This window comes from Aythya marila, assembly GCF_965140915.1.
Source record: "Aythya marila genome assembly, chromosome: 3".
Taxonomy (NCBI): Eukaryota; Metazoa; Chordata; class Aves; order Anseriformes; family Anatidae; genus Aythya; species Aythya marila.
Genome location: NC_139044.1, coordinates 62,173,256 through 62,192,178, shown reverse-complemented (window position 1 = coordinate 62,192,178; position 18,923 = coordinate 62,173,256). Strand labels below are relative to the sequence as shown.

The following is an 18,923-nucleotide window of genomic DNA, read 5'->3' as shown; positions in this document are numbered from 1 at the left end:
AAAGCTGGCAGAAGGAGTAAAACGTAGGGAGGGTCGACAGAAGGGAATAATACCTGCAAAAAATCCATCAGAAGCAGAGAAGCTGAGGGAAGCGTTCAGCCATTAAACCTGACCAGTCCATGACCAACTGCTGGCTTCTTGCCTGCTCTTTTAGGTTTTGATTCAGCATTGCCTGGTGTATTTATTCCCACCCTTATTTACAGCAAGCATTTTTATGAGCCTTGGAAGTCGGCGCTTTTTCCAATTCTCTGCTTTTCATGCGTGCTGGAACATCTGTACGCACATACTTCTCATTTCCCTGTCTAAAGATAGCTTTAGTTATTGTGCCCAAAATACAGCATCAGGGTTCAGTTTGTTGTTGTCTTAGTAAGCACAGAAATATTTTCGAACATTATGTCACTCTGGTTATGTATCTCAGCTGCTGCAGTCTGTCTGTGTCCGGTTTGCGTGGAGCAGCCTCGCTTCCTGGGATTTGTTGTTTTCCATAAGCTCAGCCCTGGGTCGCGTAGGCTGACCAAGCGAGTGCGTTGCTCTTTCTCTGTAGGACAGCCACTCTTGCCCTGGGTGATAGTGCAGGCAGAAGTTTTCTTAGGAAGGACATGACCTCCACCTCATCTTCTGCCCGCAAAGCTATGTGAGCAGTGTTCCTGCCCGTCCCCCTCGCTCCCCTGCACGTGGCTGTCCCCAGAGGCCTTGCTGTGGTTGTGCAAAACAAAACCTCTTCCCCTCCTCCTGCAGTGCCATCTCCACATAAAATTCTCCTGCTTTTTGTTTCCAAGTTGTGTTACTTGACCTCCTTCCCTCCCTCCCTCCAACGCAGATGCACTACACCACTCCTTTCTCATGATGCACATGTTCCTGTGGTGCGCATTGGAAAAATGGCATTTAGTTCTTGTAGACCTCTCCGTAAATACTAAGTTTAATGCATTCTAGCCTATACTGTGTGGTATGAGGCTTCACCTTGTCCTCTGACCACACATCCTCAGGTAGGAAGCTGAGATGGGAGCTTTGTGTTGCCTCAGGGCCTTCTCAATGACAAGTTGTGCTCCCACAAAATTCGGGGTGTGCTGGCATTTGTGGAAGCTGCCTCGAGCTCACGTGTCTCTGGGGGCTGGTGCAGAAGTGGCCAGGATCAGAAATGGTAGCAAATGGATATCACAGTCCACATGTCTGGGTTGGGATGTTCGTTTCTGTTGAAAAATGGAAAAATACGCAAGATGTTTTTATACTTCAGAAGTGTCATGATCACGTGCAGTTGTAAAAGCTGTTTTACCGTCTTAAGTTTGGAAAGGTGAAGTGACAAAGTGGATATGAGTTACGGGGGGTCACCTCAAGCGAGCGCCTATAAAAAAAAAGGACTTTGCAGCTCATTACTAGGTATTCTCTAACACTCATTTTAAGGAAGGGGAACTTCTTGAACTTGGAAGAGTCTAGGTTTTATCGATGATACTCTTCCTCTGTCCGAGGAGCTGTGTGGACGGGCTCTGGGCCGCAGGAACCCCGTGCACGTTGTCTGGGTGGCGGAGGAGGTGTCGGCACCTCCCTTACGGAGCCAGCGGCTGTCCCGACATGCTGCTGGCCAGCAGTTGCTTTCAGAAAAACGCTGGAAGGCATCCTGGTTACAGCTCCTGGTAGCTGCCAAAATTAGTTTAAAATAGCTTTTACTCATAGAGCGATGTTACAGATCCTTGTTTGAGCTGCTTGGACTTCACCAGGGGCTGGAAAATGAGATTCTAAGCAGCGCAGCTTGCTGGGTTTCTTTTTGCTACAGACTTTCATGTCATGCAGTTTTTGTCACACAAATTTCTATTTCGAGCTGTGGGCCACCAGGTGTTCAGCCTAAAGCATGCTGTTGTTCCAGGACTGAGTATTTGCCCTTCTTTAGCATTTGGGTTATCGCCCTTTCCATTGCAGCGTTGCCCAGAGGCCGAGTGGGCCGTGCTGCCTCAACGTAGGGCTACGGTCCCTACCCACAGAGCCTGTGGCCTCCTTCGCTGCTGGGAGTCAAAGCAGCAGGAGTGTCGGCCACCAGGCCACAGCTTTCTGGGGATGGGTGAAGCAGGAAGAAGTCCCATCCCCATCCCTGAAGGTGCTCAAGGCCAAGCTGGATGGGGCTCTGAGCAACCTGTTCTGGTGGGAGGTGTCCCTGCCCATGGCGGGGGAGTTGGATTTAGATAGCCTGTAAGGTCCCTTCCAACCCAAACCATTTTGGGATTCTATGAGGTCAGGGGAAGCAGCCAAATGTGCATTGTAAATGGAGTTTATAGTGAGGACATCAGCACCACCTTCACCTGAGTCAGCAGATTCCTATCGTTATGTATTGGAAAGCCTTATAATAAATGCTCCTCAAGCGTACTGGACTGCTTCACTTACCCTTGCCCTACTGCAACACCAATTGCAGTAGGACCAGTGTGAAAGCAAGGTGTTAAAACACCAAATAGAGAGATGTGCCCAGTTTGGCACCCCTCAGGCGTGTCTTTCCTGGGCTTGGTGCACAGCAGCCCTGGGTGCGGGACAGGGAATGGGGACCCTGGTTCAGCAAGGAAGTTGAGCCGTAATGGGGAAGTGCTGGAAAATTTTTCCATATTTATAGTATGTCTTTGAGGTGTGTGCAGATGGACTTCTTTGTGGTTGCAAGGTTGGAAAGAAAATGCAAGAAAATGACTGAAAATTCTCAAATATGTTTCAAAGCAGACTGGGTGTTAGTGGTAACATAATAAATGACACTCTGGTATGGTTCCTATGGCATGTGGTCCCAATGACCTAGATGAAACAGTTGTGCCCTTGCCACTTCTGACAAGTTGCAGTCTTTGTGAGCTCATGTAGGTAAAGCCCGATATCCCACCTCACCAGGTAGTTCTCCGAAGTCGTGTGTGTGCTGTGTGCAGCACCAGTGTGGGTACAAGCTGAAGGAAAACTTCATTATGTTTGACAGTGCCTTTTTAGCTAAAGTACTGCCATGATTTGCATGACAGCAGTGAATCCCAAAATTGGTTGATTGCCAAGAGAGACTTTAAACTGTGGAGGCAGACATGAGAGATAAAAAAGAATTAAATGCTTAATTAATGAATTTATACTTCCTATTTCTTGGAGCATGACTATTTTTCCCTTTCTCCCCTTTTGTTTATTTTATGGTGCCATGCATTCAACTGGAATCTGTATAGAAGTTTAGTAAAGAAACCCGCACACGAAGGTGAAGAGGGTTCTGAATCAAATGACGTCCTAGTAGAATATTGGACCTTTTTAATAGGAAAATGTTTTGAGGTACCAACCTATAGAAGTTATTTGGCCAATGTTCTGAATCCCAGTGATGGTGTCTATACAGTCATGCAATTGCTCTTTCACCTAGGGACTAAAATGAATCTGTTGCCTTAGCTTTAACGTTTCGTGGGAGAGTCTCCTCCACTTTCATGGATTTCTTACAACATTTTTCCTTAGAATGATAGTTGTGAACTTCGACATTTCTTTGGTATCTCCTTCTGTTAGTTCCTTGCTTCCCACTTGCTGTTTTATGTGAAGAGCTTAGTGAGTTGCTTCAGAGGAGTAAAACTCTTCATGGTAATGGAGATGCTAACGTGTGACAGTTCTTATCCACCCAAAATGGCAGCAATTGACTTGTAGTTTTTCATATAAACTGATCTTTCACTCAGAAAAGTTTTCACTTAAAGAAGGTAGCTATTAATTACTTATCTCTCCATGTTTCAATATGCCACCATCTCGTTAAATAGCTCCCTTGTCTATTTCTTTCTGAAACTATAAAGTACTCTTTTCCGCAGAACAAGCTCGATGACATCTTGACACTTCCCTAATGTTTTCAAATCCTGGTGGGTTTGAGTGAATTATTGGATTTATTTGAACTTCAGATTTGGGGCTTGTAAATATGCAGAGATGAAAGCTAAAAAGGTTGACAGAAATGCACTTGAAGTTGGAAGTGCTAGTTTTAGCATAGTTATCTTTGGCAACATCAGCCTCATCAAGTCCAAGAACTCAAGTGATCATAAATCTGTTTTGATACTAGCAATTGTCTGGTAGTCAGTACTACCTCCCTTATTGTTATATTGGACCCTGGGGAATGTAAAGTGCAAGTCTCTACCCCAGTGTCTCAGCACTAACCAAGCCAAGCATTTGGAGGAGATCCTTATCTTCACATTGCAGGTGGAAGATGGAGAAGTATGAGAACAGGTTGCCTGAGAGGCCCGATGCAGGTGTTAGTTGTAATGCCATTAGATCTCTGTCCATGTAGCCATTAAGCAAATCATGCAGGCAGATGCCACCTCTTTTGCTCCTACTTCTGCCACTTCACTTTCTGAGTATAATGCTGTAGTGTAAGAGCTCCTGACGGACCACTGTCTCCCAGTGAGTGCAGATGTTTGCTGTGTGGCTCTGTGCAGGGGATGATCGGATCAACAGGTATTTAGTTTATAAGTTTCGCCTACTCATTTTGTTTCCTATTAATAACCATGTGTTTTAATCCTATAAATATGCCATGTCATGCATCTGTCTATTTGGGGAGCTAATCCTGTTGCAGTAGGCATCTATTTCAGGAGCAGCCTGGACAAAGAACAGCATTATTTGAGTGCCGTCCTCCGTTATTGTCTGTAATAGGTTATATCGCAAGCATTTGAGTGTTAGTGTAATGTAAGAGTTCAAAAAGGACAGACATTATTTGTTGTGTCAACTCATTAAAAATATTCTGTATGGATTTTTCCAAAAGGATAAGCAGACCGAGCATAGTGGGCCCTATGCCAGGGAGCATAATGTCCTTGCACACCATTAGGTGAAGCTCCAAGCTGGTTTAAAAAGCAACTTCTAAAGAATTTGTTGAGTATCCCTTTAAAAAAAAAAAAAAAAAAAGGTTTGTGTACAGAAGTAGCAAATTAATTCAGTTCTATCAGAAAGTAGGTCAGTGACTGACCTCCCGATAGCATGAGGCAGCAGTTTCTAGCAGAAGTGACAGCTCAGCAGCATGAACCCTCACTGTCTCCAGGAAACTTGTTTTGACAAATGTAAACACATTATATCCTGTATTCCTCTTACTTATTTATTTTCTTGCTGCTGCATTAGAAACCACAGACTGTCACTCTCCATCCCCTTTCTTCACCCTTTCTGGTCCCCAAAGGGAAATGCCTTGTAACATAGCTAATAATTTTTGCAAGGCTGCGTAATGAGTAAGGCGTTCCAGCAGGGTTTTTTTTTTTAACAGCTGAATTTGAGAACTGTAAACCAGACTTGACTAAAATCCAAACCAAAGCATTTCTGATGGTGAGGGAAGCCATTGGGAAGACAGGAACTGGACTGATTTAGGATTGAGTGAAACCTTCACTCGCCTCTTCAACATTTGTTGTTGAACATGAGCGGTCTGACAGTGTGTTGAACATGTCCTCACTGCACGCCAGCAACTCCTGAAATTGGGATTCTTTTGTATTTTGGGGGTAAGTGCCAGAGGTTTTCCCTGCAGTGTCCCACCACTTTGTTCCTTGAGCACACCTGAGAGGACATGGGGCATATGTTCTTCTTTCCATTGAGTTGTCTTTATCAGCAGGGGTAGAAGATGAATCATATGCTACCAGTTAACTTCTTTGGTACCTTTCCTGCAATGTTTTCTCCTGTGGGAATCGCTGGGGATGGAAAGGTCAGGAAAAGCTGTATATAAATAAAAATACAGCTGCAGTGCTGTATTTTGGCAGGTGAGACCAATCTCTGATCTCTGGAGTTGGTTCCTTCTGTTGGCTCATAATCAGGTTGCATATGCAAGGCGGCACCACATGACGTAGATCTGAGGATTTCAGTATGTACTAACCAAAATGGTCTGATTTAAACACTTTTGCTAAAGGTCTCACAAAACCCTATATCTCTAGGTTTTCTTTGTTATCTAGTTATTTTTCTGGCATGAGGTGGCTCAAAAACATCCAGAGAATCCTACCGTCAGTTCTAAAAAAGCAATACAAAGAGTGATTTTTGCTCCTGTGATAGCTAAGCCTCCAGAGTCCCTCAGCTGAGTGTTGTCATTTAACTGAATTTTAAAGTTCATTTGTTTGTAAGCATTGCGTTACAATAAAAGTTGTATGACATTGTCTAAGCCAGAAGCAGAGTCTTGACTTGGGAGCAGCCATGGGAATATATTCGTTAGAAACAAAATGCTTCTAGCTTTGGTAAAGGTTTGATCACAGTAGATTGAAGTCAAGCAGGAAAGCAGATGGATTTATTTAACATAGCCAAAAATGGCTATGAGGAGCTGGGGAAGAAGAGAGTCCTATTTCAATGAATTACATGTTTTGCTTCTTTGCTAATGCTATAGATAATGCTGGCATTGATTGTTACGCAGCATACAACAGATGTAATGCTAAGAAAGTTGTGAAAAAATACAGTAATGTATGCAGTTAGAAAAAGGCTTAAAGTGAGAGGGAGAGGAGAGGGAGGCCCATGTGCATGTGTCTGGGTACATTTCTGTGCAGGGGGCAGACAATTCCCACTCTGCCTCCCGAGGGGTGCTTGCCTTTTTGATGGAGCCCACAAAAGGGGAAACGTGGATGCTGGTTTTCCCGTGATTAAACTCTTCACAGAGCCACCAGGTTCCTTCTGCTTGAGAGGTCTGGAAGCTTAAGGTGTGCTCCAGAGAGGCACGAAGGAAGATCTGATCCTGTTCCCCACCACTTCATGCTTACAGAGCTGTCGCTTCCCAGCGCTCCCTCTCCCACACTGGGGAGGGAGAGTCAGAAAGGGAGTGATGTCTCTGGGCTTTGCAGAGCAGAGCTGGTGTAGGTTGAGATCCTTTCAGTTCAAGGTAATTTGAGCATCTCAGTCCCTTCTTAAGAACTGGAGCTATTTTTGAAGCCCCCACACTGTAGAAAGCTGCAAGGTTTTTTCCCCTTCACCCAAGTGCTCGCAAGAGGTCCTGCCAGGCTGCCCAGATAAGCTGCTTCCCTGCCTGCTGGTGGGCGGCAGGCCTCAGTGTAACAGATATGACGCGGTGACCTTTGCAGCAATGTACAGACGGGTGCAGAGCAGAGACAGGAAAATTACCCACGTCGTAGCCACTGACATCTCTTGCTTTGGGAGAGGAGGGGCCGGCTTAAACCCCAGCATTGCCCTCACTGGCTGGAACAGTGGTGCCCAGGGAACAAGGCAGCCGCACCTCTCCTTTTTTTCCTTTCTAGGCAGAGATGTGGTGTCACTCAATCTGCATCACATGCAGGCAGTGTCAATACAACTCATTTCTCAGTTTATTTATTGTACTTTTTTTTTTATTGCACCCCTTCGGCAACATTTGTGCATCATCGAGTCATAGAGTCATAGAGTCATTTAGGTTGGAAAAGACCTCTAAGATCATCAAGTCCAACCATTACTCATCAAGAGAGCAGGACAGATTCATATGTTCCCTTCTACTTTTGAAATCTTGGTGAGGGCTTGATGGGCTGAGCGTCATCTTTGTGGCTATCTTCTAACACCATGCAAATAGCAGTGGGATGTAGACTGGCCAAGACACTGCCATCCATCCTCCCCATGCCAAAACCTGAAGGGCAGCACAGAGGTGTGGATTAGGGAGGCCACAGGAGTGTCCCTGTCTGCACTGCCCAGTTGCTGAACCCTTCTTGATTTTCTTGCACTGGCCCTGCCTTGGTTAAAGCAGGCATGTGCTCCTGCATGAGATTTTGCAAGATTTTATCGATGGGGGACAGGAGGTGCCTCTTGATTGCTTTTCTAAATGTACATCAATCTAAGCTAATTAATCATGGATGATATCATTCCAATCAGCAGCACGAGATAATGTCCATCCTGAGTGCAATGACGTAAATGTCTCTGCTTCCATTAGATGTACCAGAGAGTAATCTGTGTCGTTTTTCAGAGTAACATCTCAGGTCGTAAAGAAACTCTGTACTGGGACATGTGCTGCTTTTCTGCTAGCCCGAGTAGGTCCATGGGGAGCTACCAGTTTTCTACATGTGTTGTGCAAAAATCGCTGTGTTAGTCCACTGCTAACATGAAACCAAGGTCTCAAAAGCAAGTTCACACAGTATTGGTTTCACTGGCAATAAAGCCAGTTGAATAGTGCGGTGTGAGATTTCTGCATTTTAGCAGAAAAAAAAAAAGTTCAGAGAAGGTGTGTGAGGTGTGAGCAAGCGAGGAGTCTGTATGAAATTTCATCCGCTTAATGTATTGCAGGAGCTCCTTTTGGTTGAGATTATGCACCTCAGGTTTTGTAGAGAAATTACAGGCATCACTGCTTGCACTGCTGCAGGCGCAGGGTAGGGTGAATGGATCACCTCCGCGAAGGTACAGAGTTGCCTTTCTTCAGGGGTCAGGAACCACTCAAAGCATCTCCCCTTTGTATGAATGTTGGGGGGAGGGGGGTGAGGGAAATAAATTCCTTGTATTGCAAAGTTAATTTCCTGAATGAATTTCCTTCGCATTCTTGCTCAGTGTGTGCTGCAGAAGGTGGTGGAGTTGAATGAGAGCTGTCAGTGTTGGAAGGATAGATTGCTGGTGGAAAACGTGGCACTTCGGTGCTCCCCATGAAGCCCACTTGACTGACAGTCTTTTTCTGTGCTGTGTCATGCTGCCCTAAATATTTCTAGTGTTCCAACTCCTGCCTGATGTAGGGCCCAGCTTATCTTCCTTTCTTCTTTCTTCCACTGGCAGTCTTCACGTCCTGCTTGTTACTGACATCGGAGTACGTCAGCTTGGCTTCACATGGATGGCTCTCAGAAGCGCCGGGCAGCTTAAAGATAAACTTTAGGAGAAAAGAAAGATGAAGATAACTTCAGGTCATTTTACCTTGACCAAGTGGATGCCTGGCTTATCTCCCATTGCTTTGGTTCTCCCCAGCCGTAGCCTTGTTTCTGAGCCGTGATTTAGTCCAGGGTGCGGCTAACATTTTACATTAGCACAGTACTATTGAAACACTTCTCCTTTCAGCCAAAACTGCCTTTGTGTCCATTACCAATTCTGCTGTGTAAACAAGACAGGTTATTTATCCTGCCCTGACCAAGAAAAGGAGGAGTTAAAATTTAAGAGCCACCGCGGGCACAAGTGCTGACTAATGGTTACTATCTTGAGTACACGGAAATCGAATTGGACCTTGTCTGATGAACACCACTGCTCTTTTTTTTTTTTTTTTCTTATAGAGCAATACAGAAGAATTGAGAAATAAATGCGTTCACTTAAGATAACATTGTGTGACAGCTGAGAACAATTAAAACTCTTACTTGCAGCTATATATTTTTTTTCCTTTCTACAGTAGGTGGGTGGTGTCTGCAGCTCTGAGTAGCTGGGTATTTGTCACGGGTCTGATCTTATCGTTCACATGGGAAGAACAACTATCGTGCAGGGTTATTTATTTTACAGCCTTTTCTCCTGGTTTTGCACAACACACAGATCTTGGTAGATGAGAAAGGATATTTTTTTTTTCTTACTAGAGTCTTTTTAGCAACAAACACACGCCTAACTGTAAGAGAAAAAAGTTTCACAACCTAGCTTGTTTTGTGAAGCCCAAACATTTGTGAAGCTTACAAACCCTCAAACTTTGCATAATGTGCCCATCCCTGATCTCAAACATGAGGTGGCAGAAGAGGGAAGTGTTACTTTTTTTAACCAACAACTTATGACTGTGTCAACACATGACAATTTGTCAAAGCTTTCTGTAGTGGTGCTGTAAATTAATTTTTAGCATCAGTTGTGAGTGGTAAACACTTTGTGCAGTGTGAACAGCTCTTAGTACAGTGTGAGTTGTCAGCAGCTTGCTATCTACCCTGAAAGAAAAAAAAAAAAAATGAAGGAGGAAAGGATGAAAACTCATTTACTAGTACAAAATGGATCTGAGTCTGCAAAAATTAGACATGTAGTGGTATTTTTTTCTTCTTCCATACCAGTCAGCTCAACCTTGAAATTTGGTGCTTGCTTTTTCCACTGATAAGATCCTGCCTTCCAGTCTGGGGTTTGGGAAATCACAACTTTCCATCCTGTGTATGGAAATAGTGCCTGATAGTGAACAGGTTCCTCTGTTCACTAAGTAGCTGGATGAAGTCAAGCCCTCTCTTTGCTTTTGGGTTGTGCTTTTGTTTGCTTGCTTTAAAAGTAGAACATGGCCTGCAAATGTGAGTGTGCTCCTTTGTCGAGAAGTCTCGTATAAGCGACATAAAATGCTTGGAGAAAAGAAGATGGCAGCCCAAAGAGAAGGAGCAGGGGCTGAGCTCCATCTCTTCCTCGTCTGTCCCCGTGGTGTTTCTCCTTGCCCATCCCAGCCGTTGTGGCGGAGTTCACAGTGATGGGTCACACAATAGGGGTTGACGTGATGGAAGAAAATGATTTGGTACGAAAAGTCAGGGAATATGTATTGTGGAAAACAACTTTTCAGATACAAACCTATTTTAATCTGTCACTGTAACAGAACAAGCAGTAATAACCTCCCAGCCTAACAATGACTGTTAAGTTGAACATTAATTCGTTCAGTCATTGAATTGCTAACATGTCTAAAACTTACAAGTGAACACCCACTCAAGAGAGAAAAAGAAGTTGGTGCCTGGAGTTCTTGGCCCTGCTGAAATCACCTAGGTTTCTGACACTAACGCCAGTATTTCATTTTGCGCTTCCTGAGAATGCTTCAAGTAGAACTAGATGAGAAAAACAGCTGCGCCAGGTTGTTCGCTGCTTTGATACGTTCAGCATGTTTTTGTTCTCAAAGCACGGTTGCTCTCAGCTCCAGCCTCCTAGGTCGGCTTTGACTGTGCTTCAGTGCTTGTTCCTGTAAATGGACAACACACTTGAAGCTTGGCATGAGAATTTCATATAGTCCTGCTAAAGCTGGTTTTAACCTGATTATGGTTTTAGAAAGAAAAATGACTTTATTTGCGTATTTGCTCACAAAGAATTTTGGTTTTATTTCCTTTTCCAGATATAACTGTAGGTGCTTCTTGTATGAAAGAGCTGAGCCACACCATCCAGTAAACTGTCTAAAGCAGCAGTTGGCTTGCTTGGAAATCACTTCCAGAACTGTGTTGTAAGTAAGTATTTTTTCAAAAGCAGCATAAAATGGTTTCATTATTTTGGGGGCATTTTCTGGATGTTTTGACTGTTCCTTATAATTTCATAGTTTTACTAATATCTACTAGACAGTAGCAGTGCCCATGAGAACATGAGCTTCAGACTGCCATGTCTGAAGCATTTATCGAAAATCCTTTAAAGGCTTTTTGGTGACTTGCTTAAAAACTGCACAGCACAGTACCTAAACACTTCCAAGAATAGACAGCTACTTATAAGTCTAGAAACAAATCTGGCAAAGTACATATTGATCTATTTTGTCATTTGCCGGTGCAGTATTTCACTCTGTGGCATACATGGGTTTTTTAGTGTTCATCCCTGCCTGCCTTTGTGTGCTTCAGCATTTTAGCTTTGGGTCATAAACTGTGATCTGCCTATCTGAATTCAAAATACGTCATGGATAGGTGCCCTAACCGATCTGAAAAGAGCACTGGTTTGTGTCTACCAACATGCTGTCGGTATGGGTAGGGAACCTCAGTGTACTGGGAACGGCAGCAAATTTGGTCAGCTGTCTCCATAATGAGCATATGTCAATGAACAAGACCCAGTTTCAGATTAAGAGCCACTTGCATTGAGTGCATCGACATGGCATTGGGAATATGGTTACTCTTAAAGTTAGTAACATCGTCCTAGAAAACTTCAAGAAGTACACCAAGAAAACCTCATCATGCCATTTTATACAGTTACTTTTGAAAGTATAATCCATTTAGGTGTGTTTGTGACATGAAATTTTACACCATTTTATTTCTTTTTATATTGCCTTTGTTTTTCTGCCGCTGATGAGGCAGGTTATCCTGATACGAGAGGTATTTATGGCTTAAGTGTATTTCCCTTGAAATGGCCCCTGATAATACAGGCACTTCAGAGAAAAAGGGCAGGAGCATGAATGATTCAGGGCTCAAGTCACTTACAGTTAGGGACATTATACAGGTTGCTCAAACTGCTTAGCACCTTGCAAAATATTCCCTACAGATTACATTTGCTTTACATAAACCTGTTTAAAAAGAAAGAAAAAAAAGTGCTAATTCCAACATTGAGTCCTTGAACCCAAGTGGTAAAGCAATTGAGAGCTTTATTTGGAATAGGTTTTATTTCTGGATTTCTGTTCAGTTTAGTCAACTGGCACACCTGGATCCTTCCCAGGTGAGGTTGTGCATGACAAAAATCCTTGACTCAGTTCTGCCAGGTGCCCTGACTGCCATTTCATCATCGTTCAATGCCTACCAGGCAACTGCTCAGCTTGATTCAAGATGGGTGGACGTGAACAAGAGTTAGAAAGGGCATGGTTGCTGCCAGGGTGCGATGCCTCTGATGTGGCTAGTGGACAGTTAGTCAGGGAGTTGCTTGGGGAAAATTCTGCAGAAATTTGGTTTTGGCTGGCATTCTGCCTGGACACGGTCTGTCTGCTTCTGCAGTGTAAGCCCCAACCCAAGCCAGTGGAGTTTCCAGCAGGGGAGGCAGGTGCCTGGCACCTCTGGGTGTCACAAGAGCTTCTGGTCTCCTCCGACATGGCGGCACGGCACTTCCCAGCAGGAAGCCCCACTGTGACCAGGCCCCGTTGTTGGCGTTGTGGACATTTTGAGGGGAGCCTCATTTTATTGCTGTTACCACTGTATTTTCTTTCATCGTGTGTCACGGTGTTTGAATCCCTGTGGCACCAGGAGCTGGAGCTCTGCATTTATTTCATTTACCCTGAGGTAGTCGTAGGCTGGGTTCAGACCTGGTGTCCCAGGGTGCATGCTACTGAGGTAGTTGTGCAGTCTCAGTTATACCAAGTCCCTGAAGGATTCCCTACTCCACCGTGGCTTTCTGCCTCACGTCCCTCAAATTCAACTGCTTTAGTGTGTTTAATGGTGCCAGAAAGCCACATATTGTCTCTCTGTGAAGCCTCAAACAGCAGATGCATGCTTTTAAATGGTTAAAAAAAACATTAATTATGATTCAGGAATAGTTTTTCCCCATCTATTAAGTAATATCAAGCACTGAATTTTTCAATCAGTAATTGTTTTTCCAGCTGCTGAGTGGGACTAAGTATTAAATATTTTTAGAGGGTTATTTTTGCAGCTGCTCAGCTGCTTGAAGTATAAAAGTCTTAGGTTGTTTTGTAGGGTTTGACAGAGTTGGGTGAATAATGGGCAAAAGGTAATGACGCTGTGGTGGAAGTGGAATGATGACATTCTTCTGATGCACCTTGGTTAGTTGTAGATAGTTTGGGCTGCATCCACATGAGCTGAAAATAGCATTCTGGGCACTTTTGAAAGTTCGTGGTTTTGCAGCATTTTCTCACAAATGTCTGTCGTCCTTTTTTCTTTCTTACTATGTTAGTTATTACACACAAGTGGAAATTTGATATTTTTTTCTTCTCCATGTCTTGAAACTTCTTGTGTTTCACCCAGTGTGAATTATTTCATGAAATAATGGTTTGACTTGTTGCAAATACTGTAATACCACAGAATTTTGTCTTCGAAATGTATGTTACCTGCCTTTCACTGGAAGATCTTTAGAGGTTTTCAAATATCAATTAAACCACAGGTCGCGATGACAATGGAAGAGACACTGTTCTCACCCATCAGAGAGACTAGTTAGCTGCAGTACCCTGACTGTAAGAACATTGCTCACATGTACACAGTGATTCATTAGCCTAACTGTTAAAACATTCTAGGCAGTCTCATGCGTTGGCTTACTGGTAGCTTTTCTTCAGCTGATTGCTCATTTTGATGTAACTCCTAGCAGCACTGGAGCATTTACTTTGGAACTTACCTTTTTTGTGCATCTCCTTGCTCTGGTTTTCCCACCAGGTCTGGTCTGTTGCCTCACAACACTGCTGTTCGCAGTAAGCATTTGCTGTAATTCTTTGAAACTGTGAATAAGAAATCTCCTTTTGAAAATCAGTGATACGTTTTGATCAAGCCATAATTATGAGCACAGGGTGCACAAACAAAGGACACTGAACACTGAGACCTAGAGAGAGGCCGATGTCGGTAGGGGAGAAAACCAAATAGTGAAGTTTAAATTCTGTTTAATGTTCACTTGTGGGTTTTTTAAAGGCAAAATAAAAAAGAAGCAGAATAAAAAGCTTCCACAAAGCAGAAGTGTGAGTGAAACGAAACGTAGTGGCTAGACAAATGACACATTAATTAAAAAACACACCAAACTTAAATTTCAAAGCCCCGGTAGAAAAGGTGGTCTGTTGGCCACCCAGCTTGGACGGGGCACCCAGCTGGAACTCATGGTCTGGGTTCAGTTCCCCGCCTCAGTCACAGGTTTCCTGTGTGTTCTCAGGCAACCTCCTTCATCTGCCCCATGACCAACTTCCTCATTTTTAAAACAGAGATCATCCTCCTCCCTTCCAGAGGTGTGTCAGGAAGGTGAAGCCTACTGGTGCATCTGAAAGACGTGGATGTTGCAATGGGGAGGGCCAGCCTGGGAGGGACTTGCATGAGTGGGATGAGCTTCCTGACAGAGAAGAATTACCCATGCTTTTTGCATTTTGTTTGTTTAGGAGTAGAGAAAGTGATTTCCAAATCTAGGAAGGTGTTGTTTGCTTTTTTTTCCCCTTTTTTGGGTCTTTCAGACATGTTTCTCATGGATTTTGGCTCTCCCTGTGCAGCGGCAGGCAGTTGGAATATTCCCTGTCTCTCGCCTTTCTCCTCACGGTCTGCCTCTTCATAGTTTGAGTCATTCCTATCTACTTGACACACACGACCCACACAAACCCAACTGGATCATAAACGCAGCTTCTGTCATCTCCTGAATTACACAGAGATCTCTTGACATTTAAATATGGTTGTGTGTAAGAAAGAAACTGGAGAACACTTGAGCCTGTTCAGGAGGTTACCAGAGGTGACCCTGCGCAGTTGAGGAAGGCAGTGCAAGGGAGCTGGCCATCACCTTCTTGGCCACCTTGCAAGGTTTATGTTGTATCTGCTGAGGGTGTCCCATGAGCCCAGCACTACAGCTGGCCTTCAGTCTCTCTGTTCCTCCACTCAGCCCCTGATAGGCAATATTCATTTAAGAGATTTTGATATGAATCTCACATGGTGCCGATACTAATTCTGAGTAAGGAATCAGAAATGACAAGTCACATGCCTTTTGATGTGTCCTTTTTATCTCTTGTGGGTTGATAGTTAAACTTTTCTCAGCATTTACAGGAATTATTTTTCTCTGGGAAGAGGGCGTGGAGCCCTGTACACTGTTTTTCTTCTCCTCTTACTAATGCTCTTCTCCAGCCGTTGATGAGATCTTGAAAGTACACATTCAGACCATATTCACTTTTTGTTTTCTCTTTACAGCTCTTTATGTTTCCTGTGCTCCCATCTTCTTACTGCCTTCCCATTTTTTTTGTCCCTGTTTTCTTAAAGCCTCCTTTGACTTGATCCTTGCCTTTCTCTGTGTTGCCAGGGTTAATAAGAGATCCTCCTCATTGGGACCTGCGTTGTCCTCCCATCCCTGCCACATTTCAGTCCTTCTGTGGCCACAGAAACATCTCCCCAGCCTTCCTCTCAGACCCATACTCACCCAGACGTCTTTCTGCTACCGGTTCTCTCTCGGAAAGGACTCTCACGGTCCTTTCGTGAGATGTCATGACTCTGTCATGACTCGCATCTGGTAGGCTGCAGAAGTGGCCCAAGGTGCATTCTTCCCTCCTCCATCTCCCAGGTCCACCCTTCTCCACTTGTTCCTTACTCCGAAACGGCAGTCAATCTTTTTTTGGGCAGGTGGCCTTTTCTTCAGCTGTCATCACCTTGCTTTCCTGTTTATTTTCTCCACCATTTCACAGCACCTAGTTTTCCCCGTCTTGTGGAATGATCCATGAGCAACCCTGTTGATTTTGGTCGAGGTACTCCCATTTTAGATGAATAAAGAACCAGCTCAGGGTTGGTTGCTGCATCTAACCTAAGCCTCTGAGTGTGAGGATCTTCAATTACAGGAAAAGTGATGTCTCGTCCCTTCTCAGACTGGTCAGCTCAGAGTCCCCAGCCCCAAGAGAACACGGCCGTGTTTGAGACGTGGTGGTGCTGTCAGTGGATGTCCCCTCTCTGCTTGTCATGCTTATCCCTTCTCCAGCTGGTAAGCCCAGGAATTTGGTCTGCTCACAGCTCGGGATGCCTGAAAGCGTGGCAAACTGCTTAGCTGTCCACTGCTGTTTCAACACCATGCCCAAGCGGCATGTAACTAGTTGCTGAACTAATATGATCTTATACCGAAGAAGCGATTTCCTGAAGAAGCAAATCAGGAAGCCTGCCATTTAGCACGCTGTAATTGACTTCAGCTGTAAGATTCAATATACTTATCTAGGATTACGGTTCAATAAAATCTGATTGTGCCTAGAGCAAAAGGACTTGTAGAAACACCTAGGGACTGTCGTCTGCCTTTCCTGCAGACAAGCTAAATCTCACATCTTCTGATCTTTCTGGTTTGGGTTACGCTGCTGCTTGACCCGCTCAGCCCGGTGGCGCGTTGGCAGGAGCCGCTTCCAGTGGCACCGTTTCAGGCAGGGATGGAGCCAAGTGGCTGACATGTTGCATAGCGTTCTTAGCTCAGTTTTACATGACTAACTCTCTCATTTCAGCATGCCGTCCCGGTGTCGGGGTGGGGGAACGGGAAGTAAACTCTGTCTGGTTTCATTATGATGGTGGTGATCATACAATCCACAATGTATGTGAGATTAAAAGCCCTGTAACCTTACAGACCAAACTGTGCACAAAGAGCAACATCTGAAATGAGTTCAGCATATAAACATCCTTTTGTCTTGTCTCGCCCAGTGTAGAAATAAATACGGGAAAACAAATATTTATTCAGAACTTCCTCTCACTACCAAGTAGGAAGCTTTGTTGGGCCAGCTTCTGCAGAGAAATATTCACCAGCCATCATACATTGGCTTTTATGACCGTGTGCTATAATTGCAGAGAGAGCCTTTTTGCCCAAGTATTCATTAATGAATTTTTCATTAGCCACTCTGAACAAATGGGAAAGCATTTGATTTAATTTTTCTCTCGCAGATCTTCAGGGAAAAGCAGACTTTTTCAGTGTGACAAGGACACTGGCACAGGTAATTAGTAATTTGGGATGATGGCCGAACAGATAGTATGCCAAGTACTCTTGTCACACACTGAGAACATGAGCATTGTTATTCTCTCTTCCTGGAGATGTGTCCCACAGCACAGCACTTGATCCAAACATGATCTTACGTTATTAGGAGTTCTTGCCTACCGCCATGCTCCTTTTCTCAGTTATTTCTGCCAAGATTACACTGTTGCAAGCAGGAGAGGAAAAATATGCTTTCAGACCCAAATAATTGATTTTGTTGGTTCTGGCATACCAACTTTGTATGCAATAAAATATATAACATTGCTCAGTGCAGCATTTGCTGTACTAGTCATTCTTTATGCAACTGCCTATTTTTAACAAAATTTCAAACAAATGCCAGGGCTACAGATAGTAATAAAATAAGATAATCAAGGCAGAATGGGCAGGCTTTGTGATATGAGTCAAAAAAAAAAAAATCTCCCAAAGCCATGAGAATTGGAAAGAGAGGCTCTTTTACATGGCAAAGTTAAGTTATAGTTGCTGGGAGCAGAGAACATTTTCATTACAGGAATGAGCTGTGAGTGTGGCTCATGCCCAAGATCCCTGGAGCAGATATAGCTGGAGTTGAAGAGCAGAGAAGGGAGCTTGGAGCTTGCAAAAAGAATTATTCTGTGTAGTGGTTATGGAATTGGCTTTGATTCTGGATTAGCGCATGTTGGTTCGTACTGCTTCTTGGAGTGATAAGACTTAACTGGGATGGTGAATATACTGATATATACTAAGCTTTCATTTTCAGAGGGCATGAAACTGGAGAAAAAAATAAAATAAATGTAGTGTCCAAGTTTTCTGTTTGAGTTAAGCTGATAGAGAGAACTAGACAGATACTTAACATACGGTATTTACAAATTTAGTTACCTTTCTTTTCGAAGCTCTGACTTCTGTTTTGCCTTGTCTCCCCCTGCCTTTTTTTTTTTTATCCTGACATTCAGGAGATGGTGCAAAATGAACTGAAAAGCTACCATGGCAGATACAAGTGGCGCTTCAAACTTTGCCCATTTAGCTTGTGTCAAAACATTCGTGCAGGTTTGTACGCTACCTACTGGCATGTAGTGCCAGACGACAAATGTTTTGTTAGTATTGGCAGTGCTCTCCTGAAGCTAAATAGGATTCTTTCCCTGGCTTGCTTGAGAGTGCAAAGTGCTTTTAATTCCCATTCAGTCTTTCACTGCTTCCTCCGAGTATTGCCACCCTTGTACCTTGGAATGATAAAACTTCAAAGAGTTGATAAAAGTTGTGGTTGAAAGCATGTGTAATTCTAGGTCAGACAGATAAAAAACAGTGCTAGCTAAGTGCAGTCTTCTCAAATCTTGCCAAAATAGTATGTCTCCTCATGTTTTGGGAGTGTGTGTTTCTATTTCTTTCTGAAGTAGCTGACGCAGGTGAAAGTGTTGTTCAGAAAGATACGAGATTCTCCAAATATGTTGCAAGGTTGATGATACTCCTTGGTCTCTGTACTGAATACAGCTAAAACTATATGCTTATCAACATCATTTCTAAATCACAGTTGATACTGTGTCTTGTTTAGCATTCTCATAGTTTTGTTTCATAAATGTAGCTATGTATTAATTTCTTAGCTCAGAAGAGCTGTGCAAATTGCTTGCATTAAGATTATTTTGTCACTGAAAAGCAAGACTTTTATTTAAATCCACTTCTGCCCCATCCTCATTCAAAGGAGAGAGAGTTTTTACAAATTTTGTTAGTTTCAAGTCCAACTATATCCCACAGTTAGGGAAATAAAATCTAACGTCATCTCCAGCCAGTAAATCACTTTCCTTTCCCTTTTTATCAATTTGTTT

The 18,923-nt window shown here is 43.6% G+C and overlaps 1 protein-coding gene across 2 annotated transcripts in view; it reads left to right on the top strand.

The window, feature by feature from the left end:
• Positions 1 to 18,923, top strand: part of BACH2 (BTB domain and CNC homolog 2) — a 188,823-nt gene that overhangs the window by 73,956 nt on the left and 95,944 nt on the right. Inside the window, exon 3 of one of the 2 annotated variants that reach the window (XM_082756344.1) lies at positions 10,892 to 10,996. The gene's annotated coding sequence lies outside the window, so the exon portion shown is untranslated. Of the gene's footprint in view, positions 1 to 10,891; positions 11,001 to 18,923 lie in introns of both variants that reach the window. The other variant, XM_082756343.1, reaches the window with a different exon arrangement.